This window comes from Cetorhinus maximus, chromosome 7 (assembly GCF_964194155.1).
Source record: "Cetorhinus maximus chromosome 7, sCetMax3.hap1.1, whole genome shotgun sequence".
Taxonomy (NCBI): Eukaryota; Metazoa; Chordata; class Chondrichthyes; order Lamniformes; family Cetorhinidae; genus Cetorhinus; species Cetorhinus maximus.
The window spans coordinates 101,393,916-101,411,691 of record NC_135885.1 but is presented as its reverse complement, the minus strand read 5'-3'; positions in this window follow the sequence as shown (position 1 = coordinate 101,411,691).

The window sequence follows — 17,776 nt, the reverse complement described above, 5'->3', positions numbered from 1 at the left end:
GGAAGAAAATTAACCAGGATACCAGGGGAACTCGCTTCCTCTTCTCCAATTTCTAACATAGGATCTTTTACATCCAACTCCTCAGATAGACTTTGATTTAATATTTGATCTGGTAACATATCTCTGATAGTGCAGCATTCCTTAAGCACCTCATTGAAGTACAGATCCAGGATTGTGTGTTTATGTCTGTAGAAGGGCTTGAGCCTACAGTGTTCATGGAACGTATTTCACATCTTACAAACACTGAAAATTCTGAAATCAAGCTCAATCTTATTTGTTATCATTATTATATGTTGTATAATTGTTAGTATTGATCACAAATGAAATTATCCATTTCCAAATCCAAAGCTTTAAAAAAGGTCCCACTTGCTTAAATTTAGGAAACTGAAATGTTTGTTAAAAGAAAGGAATGACAAGGATCTGTCATCATCTGCAGAAACTAAATTTTAAAACTCTATAAAAGGAATGTGAAATGTGCCTTCTGACAATTTTGAAGTAACAACTACAGACATGCTGAAAATGATACCATAGTATTTGAGTCAGGCCTGCTGTACTGTAACTGATAACTAGAGGGATTTACCCAGAGAAGCCATGCATGGGAAGAGGGCTAAGGTTAATTCTGTTTTTTCCTGGTGCAGTGTTACTCTGTAGCAATTCAATTCACTGCAGCCAAGAAGTAAAACTAGAACCACATAGAATTTTGCATTTTATTTTGCCAGGAATTTGCAGGGCGACCCTCCCTCTGTTAAGGAGGCCTGTGTGTGTCAACAGTGATCTCCCTAATGAGATGTTATTTATATATAAAAAAGGAGCGCTCAATGAACACAAATAGGAAACAGGACCAACACTACACAGCAGGAAATAGTCTTTCAGAAAGTTTTCTTTCTTGAGCCATTACTTGCTCATAACTATAATATCGGATTTTTTTCCAGCTTGTCTGACTAAATAGATTCTATTCTGTGGAATTCTTTGCCCCAGATGTTCACCTCATCACCTCTTTCCTTTAAAAGTCCTCAGCAAGAACTTTCTCTTTGTTCATGTTTTAGTCATCCTTCTAAACTTCTCACCAACATCTATCATCCATATGCTTATCCTGTGAGGTGTCTGGCACAGGTTTTGATGTTAAAGATGCAAATTTGTTGTTAATGACTGTGCTCGGAGAAATGAAGGTAAATATTTACAGCTCTCTTGTCATCAAAGAATATGGAATGAAAGCAAATAAATGGAATTAAAATACTACCTATCTCTGTAATCTCATCCAACACCACAACCACCCTGATATATCTGTGCTCCTCTACTTCTGGCCTCTTGGGCATTTCTAATCATAATTGCTCCACCACTGGGACTGTCCCTTCAGCTACCTAGGCCCCAAGCTCTGAAATTCCCTCTCGACATCTTTTCACCTCTCTATCTCACTTTTTTCCTTTAAGACAGCTCTTAAAATCCACCTCTTTGACCAAGCTTTTAGTCAGCCAACCTAATATCTCCTTTTTGTGACTCGGAGTCATAATTTGTTTTTGTAATGCTCCCATGAAGCACCTTGGGGCGTCTCATTACATTAAAGGTACCATATGAATATAAGTTGTTGTTGTTTTAATCTATTTGACTGGCCTGACTGACCTAATCTCTTTCCAATGTTTCACTCCCAGCAGAGTTTCACCAAGTGGGTGCTACAGAAAATTATTGTGGGGCCCACTGATTTCCACACCCAAATTACTGATATACACTTTTAAATGGGTCAATCTGTTCCAGTGATACAAATTCTGAGAATTCACCCTTCCATAGATTTACCTTCACATTTTAACTTTATCTTCACAAAATCAAAGAAAACATTTTAAGATTACTGCAGCCATTAGAACTGAAATGTCACTAAGAATAGCAGGGTGATGAAATGGGCTGGCTCCACAACTGTACCCCTGACCAGTACAGCTTCAGTTTCGCTGTGATTAACTGATATATATCCAGAATAGGCTCATTATGCTTGGAAACTGATCCTATCAGCATTGATTCAGCCCAAAAAAAAACAAGCTCAAAAACTCAATAACAGCAAGCTGACCCAAACATGCTTGGTTCAACAGGGCCAGACCAGAGATTATCATTCCCTTTAGCTCTGCTGCTTCTGGGGAAAATCTCAAGAGAATCAATTGCTTTGGATGAGATAATATCAGCAATGATAGCATCCAGTCTAAGGAGAATGACACTGACTCAAGAACACCAATTTAATATCAGCCAACAGCAGGTATCTTGGACATTGTTAGAGATGAACTCTACCTAATTTAACAAAAGCATAAAAAATGTTAGTAGTTTGTTTAGTAAGTTATTTGTCAAGGGTTATGCTCCTTCAATGTTAGCTGTAGTCTTGTGAAAAAAAATCCAGGATGTAATATATATTTAGTTGTCTCACCTCATTTACTCTTCTTGCACACAACTCCTTCTGTACACAATGATATAATGACACAACCAAGAAAGGCTGGATCAGAGATTTGACACTCGTCTTTTTCTCATCCACACTCCCTTCAAAGGTGTACATTTTTAAAATGTTCTTTCATCACTGGGCATCGCTGACAAAGCCAGCATTTGTTGCCTATCCCAAATTGCCCTTGAACTGAGTGACTTGCTAGGTCATATCAGAGGGCAGTTAGGAGTCATCCACATTACTATGCAGATTTCCTTCCCTAAAGAGTAGTGGTGACCCAGATAGGTTTTTAGTCATAGTCACCAATTACAAATTTTAATAATTTAATTCAAATCCAACCAGCTACCATGGTGGGATTTGAACCTATATCCCAGAGCATTAGCCTGGGTCTCTGGATTACTAGTCCAGTAAGAGTAACACAATGCCACCATCTCCCCTTCTGAAAGCATTAGGTCCATCTACTTATCATTTGATAAGAAAGGAGCTGGATTCATAAAGTGTTTCTTACAATATCTCAAAATGTTTCACAAACAATTAAAATATGGTAACTAGCCAATTTGCACACAGCAAGGTTCTATAAACAGCGAATGACAAGTTATTCTGTTTTGATGGTGTCAAACGTAAGGTAGACGCTGACCAGGTTACCAATAGAATTCCCCTACTCTTCTTCAAGTAGTGCCATTGCTCAGGTAGATCTTAGTTTAACATCTTAAAAACAGCACTGATAGCAGTGTGTGCAGCACACCCTCAGTGTCAGCCTAGAGTATATGCTGAAGTCTCTTAAGTGGGGGTTTGAACTCAACCTTATGAGCCAGAGACAACAGTATGACTACTGAGCCAAAGCTGATATGACTAGTTTTCATTAAAAGCAATATTTTAATTTCAGTTGGGATATTTTCCTTCCTCTGAGATTCTCCCTGTCACTTCTGATGGCTGGATTGCAGTTTCATTGACTCTGGCAATCCACTGATACTTTGCCTCAGCGGCTATTCTTCACGAATGTTGTTGGTCAGCAACTGTTGTTGGCCGTGATGATCCTGATTCACCCAATATTCAAATGTGCATACTTTACAGAAGGAATCACTGTTAAGTGATTGGGGTGAGGAACCATACTGTAATATCTCAGGAGTTAATTGTGATCCTTTCTCCCCAGTAATGCTTTAGCTTCAATCAGGTAACTCAGCAGAAACTGGAATCTGAATCTTTCTGGCTCGTATAACTGAGATTTGCAATGAATATAACAACTGGTGCATTCATACAGCACTTTTAACAAAGTAAAATGTCCCAAGACGTGGGGCGGGATTTTCTGCACCTGCCCGCCGCCGCGATCTTCTGGTCCCGCCGCAATTCAATGGACTTCAGGCTGGGGCGCTGCCTCGCCCACGGTGGGTCCCACCCACAACAGGGCCAGAAAATCCCGGCCACTATGTGGAATTATAGTCAAATGTAATCTGACACTGATCCAAAGAAGGAGAGATTACGACAGGTAACCAAAAGCTTGGTAAAAGAGATAGGTTAAAGGAGTCTCTTAAATGAGGGGAGAGAAAGATGACAAGTCAGAAAGGTTTAGCGAGAGAATTCCGGAGCTTACGGCCCAACAGGCTGAAGGCACAAAGTGGAATCTTCAGATCCTGCCAGCAGCGGGAATCACTCCCACTTCTGCACCCACCATTGAACTTAGACTTCAGAGGGAATATTCCACCCAAGGTCATCAATGTTGTGGTGAATGAATGAAGTTTGTAGGGCTTGCAGAGTTTACAGAAATTAACAAGAATAAGTTCAAAATATTGAAACCTCACTTTTTATGTAACTACATCTCAGGAAAGGTGAAGTGCTAGTTATGCCTTCACATTCGACAAACTTAAGTTAATTCAGAAAACCAACTTGAAATCGGAAAAAATTCTCTCATCCACGCTCAGTTGTCAAAATAATTAAAACATGTTATGTCTTCTGATTCTCATAAGTTCAAAATAATCAGACCTAGGGCAGGATTTTACCGTCGGCAAGCGGGGGCGGGGCCTTCTCACCGACGCGTAAAATGATGCGGGATGACGTCAGGTGAAACCCCCGATGTCACCGCGCCCCATTTAAATTTTCAGGAAGGCAGGGGTGCAGCAAAATCAGCTGTGCGCCCGCCAACCTGTTAATGGCCAATTGAGGCCATTGACAGGATCATTTAAACAATTAAAGGACCTGCCCGTCCAACCTTAAGGTTGATGGGTTGACCAGGAGCCCCGGTGGCAAATAGAAAAAACATGAAACCTCATCCAGCGGCGGGATGAGGTTTCATGTAGGGTTTTAAAGATTTTAATAAAGTTGTTATGGAAATTATGAACATGTCCCAACTCATGTGACATTGTCACATGAGGGGACATGTAAGGGAATTTTTTTTTTCTATTTTTAATATTGTTGAAAGTAGAGCCGATCTCCCTGAGGCAGCACTTAGCCTCAGGGAGATGAGTACCCTCTTTCGTGTGCATGCGTGAAAGAGTGCACTCTTGATTTTAGGGATTCACCCCCGCCCACACAGGGAACGCATAGCGCTTCTCTGTGGACGTCACGCTGGGCGGGCCTTAATTGGCTCGCCTACATAAAATGGCACTGCGCCTCCGATCGGGGGCGCCAATCGGAAGTGCGCCTGCATGCACCCGCCCATCAATTTTCACCCCAGCAGGGGGGAAATTTTGCCCTTAAACTCAAATTGCTTGAGCTTCATCGAGTATATTTCTCTGTGTGGTTGGTGGATTGATATGTTATTGACATACCGAACAACATACGAATTAGGAGCAGAAATAGGCCATTCAGCCTTTCAAGCCTGCTTCGCTACTTGATAAAATCATGGCTGATCTGATTGTGGCCTCAACTCCACTTTCCTGCCTGCCCCCTATGCCCTTTGACTCCCTTGTTAGTCAAGAATCTATCTAATTCAGCCTTAAATATATTCAATGCCTTTGCCTCCACCGATCTCTGGTGAAGAGAATTCCACAGACCAACTACCCCCAATACCATGAACTCTTATTTTGTGTAGTAACCTTTGATGTGGACCTTGTCAAATACCTTCTGGAAATCCAAGTATACCACATCTACAGGTTCCCTTTATCTATGCTGCTTGTTACTTCCTCAAAGAAGTCTGATAAATTAGTGAAACATGATTTCCCTTTCACAAAACCATGTTGCCTCTGCCTGATTGCATTGAGTTTTTCTGTGTGCTCTTCAATAATCTCCTTAATAATATATTCCTGCATTTTCCTATGACAGATGTTAAGCTATTTGGCCTGTAATTTCCTACTTCTTGTTTTCCTCCCTTTTTTATTAGAGGAGTCACATTCACTACTTTCCAATCTGAAGTGACCTTTCCAGAATCTAGGGGATTTTGTAAAATTAAATCCAATGCATCGACTATCTCAGCAGCAACTTATTTTAAGACCCTAGGATGAAGTCCAACAGGATCTGGGGATTAGCCAATCTTTAGTTCTCATAGTTTTCTCAGTACACTTTCCCTGGTGATTGTAATTGTTTTAAGCTCATCCCTCCCACTCACCACTTGATTTGCAATTATTCCTGGGATGTTAGTTGTGTCTTCTACAGTGAAGACAGACACAAAATGTCTGTTCAATTCATCCGCCATTTCCTTATTTTCCATTATTAATTCTCCAGACACACTTTCTGGAGGACCAACGCTCACTTTAGTTACTTTTTTCTTTTTTACCTGTCAAAAGACTTACTATCTGATTTATATTTCTAGGTCGCTTTTTCTCATTCCCTAATTTCTTCCTCCATATTTTATTTTTAGTTATTATTTACTGTTTTATACATTCTGTCCAATGTTCTGACCTGCCACTAATCTTTGTGAAATTCTACACTTTTTCTTTCAATTTGCTACTATATTTAACTTCCACAGTTAACCACTGATGGTGCGTCCTTCCCCTAGAGGCTTTCCTTCTCATTGGAATCTATTTTTACTGAGTGTTATGAAAAAGCTCCTTAAATATCTGCCACTGCATCTCTACTGATGTATCCCTTAACATAATTTCCCAGTTCGCTTTAGCCAGTTCTGTCTTCATACCCTCATAATTGCCCTTATTTAAGTTTAAAACATTAGTCTTAGACTGAATCTTCTCTCCCTCAAACTGGTTGTGAATCTCAATCATGTTATGATCACTGCTACCTAGGGTGCACCTTTACTGCAACTATGATGTTGTGAATTAATCCTATCTCATTGTACATTACTGGGTCTAGAAGAGCCTAAAACTACTCACACAAGTGACTTCTTAGCTTTGCTATTTCTTATCTCTACCCAAACGGATTGTACACCTTGATCTTTAGAACTAATGTCATCTCTCTCTATTGTATCAATGTCATCTTTAGTAACAGAGCAACCCCACCACCTTTCCTGGCTTCCTGTCCTTTTGAACTGTCATGTACCCTTGTATATTCAGATCCCAGGCTTTGTCATCTTGTAGACATGTCTCTCTAATGGCTATCAAATCATACATATTTATTTCTATTTGGGCTGACAATTCATCCATTTTGTTACAAATGCTACACACATTTAGATACAAAGTTTTTAGTTCTGTCTTTTCACAATTTTTTACAATCTCTAGACTTATCTGCTGGCGCACTTTTAAGTTTTTGAATGCTCTGATAATCAATATACTTATTGCTACTTTGCTCTTTTGCCCTGTCCTCTCCCTTTAATTTAATGTATCTTCCCTCATTTGATCCATTTCCCATACTATTTAGTTTAAAGCCCTCTCTAAAACCCTAGTTATACAACTCACCAGAACACTGATCCCAGCATGACTCAGGTAAAGACCATCCCAACAATACTGCTCCCACTTTCCCCAGTACTGGTGCCAGTGCCCCATGATTGGAAACCCATTTCTCCCACACCAATCTTTGAGACAGGCATTCAATGCTCTAATCTTATTTACCTTGTACTATGGACCAAATCAGATGACCTATCCTAATTGTGACCACCTCCTGGAACAAAGTGTCCAGATAACATTCCCCCTCCCTGATGTATTGCAGTGTCTGCAGCTCAATGACCCTGAGCTGAAGTTCCTCAAGCTGCAGACACTGATTGTGAATCTGTTTGCCTAGGATCACAATGGTATCCATGAGGTCCTTCATTCCGCAGCTGCAACACATCGCTTGCCCTGCCATCTTTAGAGCATTTTAATTAATTAATTATTCTACTGATTAAATTTTAATTAATGTCTCTAGTCCTGGCTGTGCTTATATTCTTAATATTTCATTAAATGTTCTACCTACCTCGTTTTAAATTTCCTAGTTAAGATAAATAGGAAATTCTCACCAGCCAATTATCTACCTGCTTCCTTGTGACGTCATACCCCAATGTTTCTCACTAAACATGAGTTCTGACTTGCTCCTGGTTATAGGTGGTAATGATGGCTTTCCCCACTGCTGTCACTGTTTCCTGAAGCCTATTGTTATTTGGCACCTGACTACAGTGCAGCAGCAAATTGTGACACATGGATGTACATTCTCATAACAATTAGTTCCTAGCTCTCTACAGATAATATAACATTATGACAAAATATGGTGTGCCTAAGTCTCTACATAGTTGAAGATTTACTGGGAGGAAAATAAGTTAAATTGTTGAAATGCTTTTCGCTGATGTACTTATTTGAATGTTGATAATATTTACTGTATATTGTTAGTTATTTGTTTGTAGATCAGTAGTTGAACAATTGCCATTGGTCACCTTATTTATTTTAGCTCTGTGTGAACACCAAGCACATCATTCAATGAACTTTGTGTAACAATCAATTAAAATATACTTCAATCAATTATATCAATAACATAATTCAGAAATGCTCCATCAATGCAAGCATTTATGATGGCGATTGTAATTACATTTACTTATGATAGATAGAGAAGAAATGATTTCTTGAACTCAAATTGAATAAGATCATTTATTTGTTGACCTGCAATGATCTGGTCATCATATATTTGACATGTTGCTCAGAGGCCTGTGAAATCCAATGAGATTTTGGCATCTGCCCCTCTCAAACCTTTTTTTAAAAAAACTGAATGTGCAATCATCTGGAAGAGCAATCTATATTGTATTATGTCAGTTGTGTGTGTATACAACCTGTACTTAGCATTGGATTGATATTCATTATGCTCCGTATTCGCATATGTTGCCATCTCCCCTTCAAATTGAAGCATTTCCTGATAACTAAAAATTGACATTTTGTTAAAAAATAACATTTTTCAAGTGGTAAGCAGAAAGTGACATTGCGCAGTTCAAGAATCAGGAACAGCCTTCAAAAAAGAGCCCCTACCATCATTTGAAGATTATTCCTTTTTTTTTTCCATTTTTAAAATAACTATCCAATTTGAAAACATTTGAATGAAAATGTTCCCAATAGTTTGCAGAAGAGGTAGGTAACAGCAATGTGTACAGGACTCATTTCTAATCCAAAAAATCCCAACAAAGGAAGACTCACTATTGGATCTAGTAATAGGGAGTGAACCAGACCAGAAAAGAGAAGCAGAAATAGGAGGAGCATTTGAAAATAGTGACCATAGTATAATATACTTTGGGCAGGATTTTCCCCCCGTTGGGGGCGAAGTGGAAGGGCGTACGCGCACAGGCACACTTCCGATTGGCGCCCCCGATTGGGGGCGCGGCGCCATTTTACGTGGGCCAGTTAAGGCCCACCCAGTGCGACGTCCACATGGAAGCGCTATGCGCTCCCTGTACAGATGGGGGGGAATCTCTAAACCTGAGAGTGCGCTCTTTTGCGCATGCACAGGAAAGAGCGCACTCATCTCCCTGAGGCTAAGTGTTGCCTCAGGGAGATCGGCTGTTCTGTGACAAATATGAAAAAATAGAAAAAAAAAATCCTGACATGTCCCCTCATGTGACACTGTCCCACGAGTTGGAACATATCCATAATTTTTACAAAAACTTTAATAAAATTTTTTAAAACCTACATGAAACCTCATCACAACCACGAATGAGTTTCATGCTTTTTCTAATTCCCACCGGGGCTCCTGACCTGCCCGCCAACCTTAAGGTTGGATGGGCAGGTCCATTAATTAGTTTAATGACTCTGTCAATGGCCTCAATTGGCCATTGACAGGTCAGCAGGCGCGCAGCTGATTTTGCTGCGCCCCCGCCTACCGGAAAATTTAAATGGGGCGCGGTGACATCAGGAGTTCCGCCCGATGTCACCGCACATCATTTTACTCATCGATGAGCAGGCCCCACCACCCCCCCGATCGCCGACGGGAAAACCCTGCCCTTTAAGATGATGATAAAGAAGGAAATGAAAAAAAAAGTTAGATTGGAGAAAAGCTGATTTTTAAGGCCTGAGAATAAAACTTGGGAAAATAAAATGGGCAACAATGATGTAGAACAACAAAGGAAAACAGTTAAAATGGTATTCAACAGAGTGCAGGAAAAATATATTCCACTAAGAGGAAAGAACAAACTAAAAACTCATGGGACTTCATGGATGAATAAAGACATACAGGAACAATTGAGGGTTAGGCAGGAAGCATACATTAAGTACAGACAGTAGCTCCAACAACACTCAAGAAGCCTGTAAAATATTTTACTATTTTATGTTCCTTGGTAATTTAATTTCACAGTTTCTTTTTGTCTTCCTAATTGTTTGCCTTGGACAAACAGGACAAAGGAGACCACTTGATTGGCACCCCATCCACAAACATTCACTCCCTCCAACACCAACACACAGTAGCAGCAGTCTGTATCATCTAATGATGCACTGCAGGTACTCACCAAGCCTCCTTAGATAGCACCTTTCAAACCCATGACCACTACCATCTAGAAGGACAAAGGCGGCAGACACATGGGAACACTATCATATTCAAGTTCCCTTCCAAGCCACTCACCATCTTGACTTGGAAATATATTGTCGTTCCTTCACTGTGGCTGGTTCAAAATCCTGGAACTCCCTCCCTAACAGCACTGTGGGTATACTGATACCACATGGTTTGCAGTGGTTCAAGAAGGCAGCTCATCTCCACCTTTTCAAGGGCAATTAGGGATGGACAATAAATGCTGGCCTAGCCAGCAATGCCCACATCCCATGAATTAATTTTAAAAAAGCAGAAGAGTGCATGAGAAGAGAATAGGAAGAGGTTAGGAGAGGAGCTAAAAAACAACAGTTAGGAGACAAAGAGGAACTGTGAAATTAAATTATCAAGGAACATAAAATAATATAATATTTTACAGGCACATCAATCAAAAATAGAAGCCAATGATGAGAATATGGCCTATAAGTGATAGACAAGATAATACCACAGATAACATTAGAGAGATGGCAAAAATATTTCACAATTATTTTGTTTCAGTATTTACCAGGGAGATGGAACAGTGGACATTGAATGATGAGATGAATAATGAGGTAAGTGCATTTAAAATAAAAAAGGGAATGTATTGAATAAACTAAACAAATTCAAAAAGGACAAAGCTCCTGGGCCAGGTAGGTTACATTGATGTATTTTAAAAGGATCTAGGAAAGAGATAGTAGATACACTAATTATTTAGAAAACTGTGTAGTGCCAGAGGATTGGGGAACAACTAATGTAATTCCTATTTTTAAGAAGGTGAGGGAATTCCAAGGAATTATAGACCAGGCTATGTGCATCGAGATTGGTGATTTCATTTTAAAAGAATCTCTACCTATTTTTAATCCAAGTGGTGGAGAAGTTGAACAAAAAATGTTGAGATGCGAATGGAAGCATGTAGTCAACCATTCAAACAAGAAAGAGAGAGAAGGTGAGAGTAAATGAGAGAGAGAGAGAGATAAACCAATTAAATCTAATTGGGTTTCTTTGGTTTTCTAGAATTATATAATCCAAGTATCTTTCTGAAAATGTAGTGGGATTTGGAGAACTATTGGTTCAGAGTAATCATATGCCCTCACCTTTGTGTCTGAATCTGAAGTCCTTGACTGAATGATCATCTTGTCATAGCTTGTCTAACACCAAGTAGCTGGAAAAGAAAATAGGCTCCTTAGAGATGTTAGTGAAGAAAAGAAAGTTTCTGTCCTCTAATAAATATCTTGCAAGTTCAAAAAGCCACTGCTACCCTTGTTCAAGGAAATCAAGAAGTGTCATCAATTTGGTCAGGTTTGAAAGAATGTTACTGTGGCAACTGTACAGAGGTCATTGCCTGGTAAGGAAGTATTGACAATAACAAGATAGATGAGCACAAGTGCAAATTAAGGTAACATTTGTTCCTTGTGAAAATAAGTGTCCTCCCTGAAATTGGTAAGGATTTGACTTAAGGTCAATACGTTTTAGTGATTTTAAAAAGTGCTGGGAAGCCTGTAACTTTCAGAAATACATCACTGGGATAGCCAGATCAGTTACATGCATACTTCAAATCAAATATGGAACTGAGTTTGGAGCTAAAATACTTACATTGGATTATTCTAGGGCCTGGTTCTGTAATGCAATCTGGAGTGCCAATTCACATTCTTGATCATAGAAGCATCAGCCTGCAGGTAACATTTTGTTGGTGGTGATCCTGGGATTCTTTGGTATGTTTCCAATTTGTTGAGCGGAAGTAGCAGGGTTTCAGAATTGGATGTCTTTTTTTCCCTTCTGTACAGGGAGACCTAGATGGGGGAAAAAGATATAAAATCTAGTTGGAAGATTAAAAATAACATCTTGAGCATTGCTGAAAAAGAGACATGTCGAAGCTTTTCATCTTGGACTCATCAGGATGCTTCGTAAAAATACCAATATAAGGGGAAAACAGCAATTTATACTGTATGTGAAAAGAGTGCTGATTGATTGGCAAGTGGACTCTAATTGGCAGAGGCATTGCCATGGAGAATGCACAAATGATGCAGACTTACAGTTAACTGCCAAGCATTGTTTGAAATTTAAACCAGACAGGTTGACCCTGATTGGTCAAGGCATCACCCTGAGGAATGAGTCAGTGAATGGCTGTCACTTATTTTGTTTAGCAGAAACAGGCACAATGTGTGTACATGTTCTTTCTGTCTGCAAAGAACAGTACCCTGTGTATTAATATATGCAGTTTCCAGTACATGTAAATGTGCCATACTACAAATGCAACTGACAGTCTTAAATTGGTTGTCAGCATAGTTCTTACACTGAGCATTATTTAGCAAATAACATCTTGCTTAACAACACAGGCTCATTGCACAGTTGTTTACAAGGAAGTTTGACTATTATTAGTTGTTCCTTTCCTTGATTTAACTGATATGGTTTAAAAGGCCTCATTGGGGTAGAAATTATTGAGAAAGATAGAATTCTAGGATTCCAGAATATCCATGAAGAAATTGAAATAAGAGCTAGAAAATATCATACAAATAAGAGAGATGCTGACATATTTGACATTACTGACTGACTATTTTCCCAACCTCCTTGAATTCTCACCAAAACCTCCGGGATGGAACAACAACAAAGACTTGAATTTATGTAACACCTTTAATGCAATAAAACTTCCCAAAGCACTTTACAGACATTGTATTACATTGAACCACATAAAGATATATTAGGGTAGATGGCCAAAAGCTTGGTCACAGATGTAGGCTGTAAGGAATGTCTTCAAGGAGGAAAGAGAGGTAGAGAGGCAGATAAGTTTAGGGAGGGAATGCCAGATTAATACCTAGGCAGCTGAAGGCACCACCACCAATTGTGAAACAATTAATAGTCAAGGATGCTCATGAGGCAAGAATTGGAAGACAATTGGAGTTATCTTGTTGCAAATAGTAGCACTTGTGTAGTTTTCTCAGAGTATCCAAAAGTAACTTGTGATAAAAGAGAAGCTGGCTTCCCTTAGCAAAATATCTAATAGGAAGCTATGAGGTAATATATTTATGAGATGAACCAAGGCTGATTTCCCTGGAAATGATTTAGGATGCACTGGTTTGTTTATATATGGTCAAATCAACAGTGCATATTTGTGACCATTAACAGGTCTAGCTTCAGAGGCTTTTGGATGATTTAAATCTGAGGAATGCTCAATAGTTTCAATTCCTTTAGGAATCCAAACTCTTGTGTTTGCACTAAAAATTGGCATCGTCCACACCCAACATTACATTAAGATCTACAATTTCGTTTTCATCCCAAATTCCTGAAACCTACCAACTGGTGTAATAAATTTGCTTTAAATAAGAGTGATTTTAATCCTTTGTGGGCAAATTCTAATGTAATATTTCATTTTAACTGTGATACTTTCAATATTTTACTTTTATTGTTTATGTAACATAAATAAATTGCCCATTTACTTTTAGCTGCATTTCTGGTATTTGTTATCTTTTGAATGAGTCAGAAGTCAATCCCACCTGATATCCAGTAAATCGGTGTTACTGTTAAAGATTATTAATTCTCAGCATATGATGCTAAACGTGCAAAATATAAATGTGAAAGTTTTGGATTATAAGAGAGTCACTCAACTTATGTAAACTGCCTTTCTATGATGTAATGACCAAACAATTGCGTTGGGAGAAAACAAGCATGTCACATGGTCTACAAGTGAAATGTTATCCAGTTTTATTCTTTTTTCCTGATTCGGTCAGGTTTGATGTATTTTTTATTCATCATCAGGATGTGACTGCCTTTGGCAAGGCCAACATTTATTGTCCATTTCTAGATATCTTTGTAAAGGTGATGGTAGGCATTCTTCTCGGTTAGTTAGGGTCCATGTGGTGAAAGTACATCAATGTTAGGTAGAGGGTTCCAGGATTTTCATTGAGCAACAATGGAGGTACAGCAATATATTATCCAAATCAGGATGGTGTGTTATTTGAAGTTATGGTATTCCCGTGTATCTGCTCCCTATGTTTTTTTAGAGGATAGAGGTCACAGGTTTATGAAGTGCTGTCAAAGTAGTTCTAGCCTTTTCTGTCTGTTTCAGATTTCCAGAAATTGCTATTTTTACTCTTAACTGAGAGAAGTGATGGGAGCCAAAAGTAGGGAATTTGAGTATAAAAATATGTACAATTTCCAAAGATCAGTCTTAGCTCACTGCACAGCCAGCTCGTTGTTATCCCTATTGAATGGAATTGAAGTTCACATCACACTGTTTAATATACTAGGAAGTGGGTTGTGCACCAGCACTGAGTCAATTCTTTCCACAGGGAGCCCAGATGTTTCTGATATTGTTCCAACCAAACATAAGGATCAAATGGCAGGCTCCTCAAACAGCTGTATTTATCAGCATTTATCACAAAGCTCATCCCATCTTTTAGGTGCTTGACTGTTCCAACAAATTGTTACCTGGTGCTTAGGGAAGGCTCAAGATGCATTGTCAGATATTGAAGTGTAGCAGGCCTTAGTGAATGACAGCGTGCTGCAAACAATCAAAGACAAATTATATTATCAGATTACGTGAAGAAGTGATAATTTTGTTTAAGGGTCCAATTATCATATTGCTGCAAAGTAAATGACATTAAAGTGTTAGTAAGGAATACATTTTAAAGTTCATGTTGCCAGCATGGAGTATTGCCCATTGAGAGCACATAGAATAGTACAGCACAGAAAGATGTTATTTGTTCTGTTGAGTCTGTGCAGGCTTTCGAAGGGCAATCCAGTTAGTCTCACTCCCCTGCCCTTTCCCCACATTCCTGCAATTCTTTTCTTCTTCTTCTTCAAATATTTATCCAATTCCCTTTTGAAGACTACAATTGAGTCTGTATTCACTATACTATCAGGAAGTGGATTCTAAATCTTAACCACTCGTTGCTTAAAAACGTTTTTCTTTATGTCACTTCTGGTCCCTTTGCCAATTACCCTAAACCTGTGCACTTCAATTATTGATCATTCAGTCACTGGAAGCAGTTTCTGATGAAACATCACCAGGAATCAAGCCCTGAAGCTCAACAGATTTCTATGTCTATTTAGTTTTTAATTGACAAAATATCCTGTGGTCCCACAGACTTGTGGTCCTGAATCTCAATTTGTGCTCCTGGTAAGTGAAGCTGTAAGCTAGCGGTGAAAAATTTATAAAATATATTCTTATAACTGCAGTCGGGTCTTGACTTTCAAGAGCAGAGATGTGTGGCCCCTGGAGCAAACCATCATGCCCTGGATTTGACACTAAATAGAATATAAGTCCAGTGAAATGTTAGGACTGATTTTAAAAGGGATCAAGTGGGGAATTCACCAGTGGGGTGGATTAAACACTGGCCTTTCACCTCTGCAGACTAGGATCACTTTCAGCCCAACTCTGCTGGCAAGAAGAGTCTATGGTGGATTGAGTGTGAACAGTCTCAACACCTATATGGCAAAATTGTCTCAATTACTACATTATTGGTAATCCCATGCCAAGAAACCACAGGGTGGCTGCTGTGAACAATAGACAATGTCACCAGCATAACAGGGATGTTTTACTGAGGTTGGGGTTATGGTAGATTGTTGCTACAGAACAGAAAAGCTTTACCTTAAAATGTCAGGCACTGATATTGGGAGGGAAAGACTCAATGTCATTCAGATATTTGACTTCAGCTGCTTTCGGCCGGCTTCCCGTGAGTCAGAAAGACAAGCGCTTGGTGGGTTCAGGAGGTAAGTACCTTTACAGTTAGCTCCTGGATGCAAGTGCATGTCCAAGGAGTCTCTGCAATCAGACATCCTCCCATGAAGGCAGCACCTTCTCAAGGGCAGGTCCTCAGGTCATCTGATGGCCACCCATTTTATGCCAGATGATACAAGCAGCCCCTAGGGGTCATCACAATCAATATATTGTAATCAATGAAATGTTCCTCTTTATCCATGAAGTTTACTCACTGGTCTTGATGAGAGCAGTGAGCTAATAGGCCTCCATTTTAACCTAATGCGCCTGACAGGAATGGGCAGAATTCAGGTCATAGGCCCTTTTTATACCTTGCATGATTTTACAGTCTCTTGGCTTCATTCGAGAGTAAAATCGGAGGGGCATAAAACAGGCATTTGACTCCAACCTGCCCTGTTCCCTCCAGGTCATTTAGATTCAGATCAGAATTTCTCCAACCTGGTGTAAAAGTACATGCGTTTTCTCGTAATGGTTCTCATTTATTCTGTGATAACATCCATCCACTTTCACATGTTGCAGGCTTTGAGTAGTTTTGAATCCTGTTGCTGCTTTTGCTGCTCTTGGGGACTTGCATGCATCTAATTCTTGATCAAGGGAAAATATGTGCTTCTGCCTTCTGGGAATGACTGTTTTATGCAATAGGGCACCACGCCAGCAGCTACTGGCCTGTCACTTTATCCTGTCATGTCTTTCTCCCACTTCTGTGGATAATGCAGTATATTTTTGCAACTGAATAAATATGGGATATCCTCAGAATAAGTTCCTGCAAGAAACAAAAGGTCAGACTTCACTAGCACAGAGACAGCTGCATTTACAGCATTGAAACTGCATTAAAATGTTCATTGTGTCTGCACACAGTTGGGAAAAGTACTGGGCAAGTAAAGAAAGGCTGGGCAGACACACTATGTATTGTGAAACTCTCCACAGTGTAAAGGAAATCACTGAAAAGAAATTAGTAAAACAATAAATCAGGTTTCTGTTATCAAGAAGCAATCAAGTATAAAATTCAAGCAAATATTGTTACAGGTGCATAGAGGAAGCAGAAATTAGTGTGAAGAAGTAAATGGCATGTAAAGTGCAGTCTTGTTATCTACTGTAGCTTCAGATGTGTGTACAGAAAGCACAATGCTGCCAATAAATATTTGTATGTGCTGTTTAGTGCTGTGTTAAATATTTAACAGAGCAAGACTGATTGTTAAAAAATAGAACTGGCATTTTTACTAAGGCAAAAGACATTGAAGGCTTTCATCTATATTGTGTGGCCAATGAGCTGTATATGTATATGACTAATAACTGAAAAATGTAGAGTAGGATTTCCCAAAACTGCTCCCTGTACCATGCATTGTCGGATCGATGCATAGCTATTCTTCATTAATAGCTGTTCCGAAAAATGCAATATAGGGGTGATGGATTCTCCTTCAGTGGCTCACCTATTTTAAGGGAAGTGACATTTAAAATGCAGCATATGTCATTGTTAAGTTTTCAGAAGAGAATTACAAAAAGAAGTGAGGTGGTTAGCAATGAGACTCCTCTTTGGTGAGAGAATTCCAGTTATCCTAGCTGGTGCCTCCAAAGTAGCATGGCAAATTAACTTCCTTTCACCTTTCAAGAATGAATGCACACATTCTGGGACATCTGCGATGCCACTCTGGGTTATTAGCAGGTGATTAATGAGGCAGATCACAGAACAAAAGTTGGACCAACACCGTAGGCCGTTTTAGATCACTGGGTGCACTGCGACTGAAAGAAGGAATAAAGTTCTGAGGAAAACAAACTCCGCTCAGCTTATGAGTGCCACAGAAATAAATGGC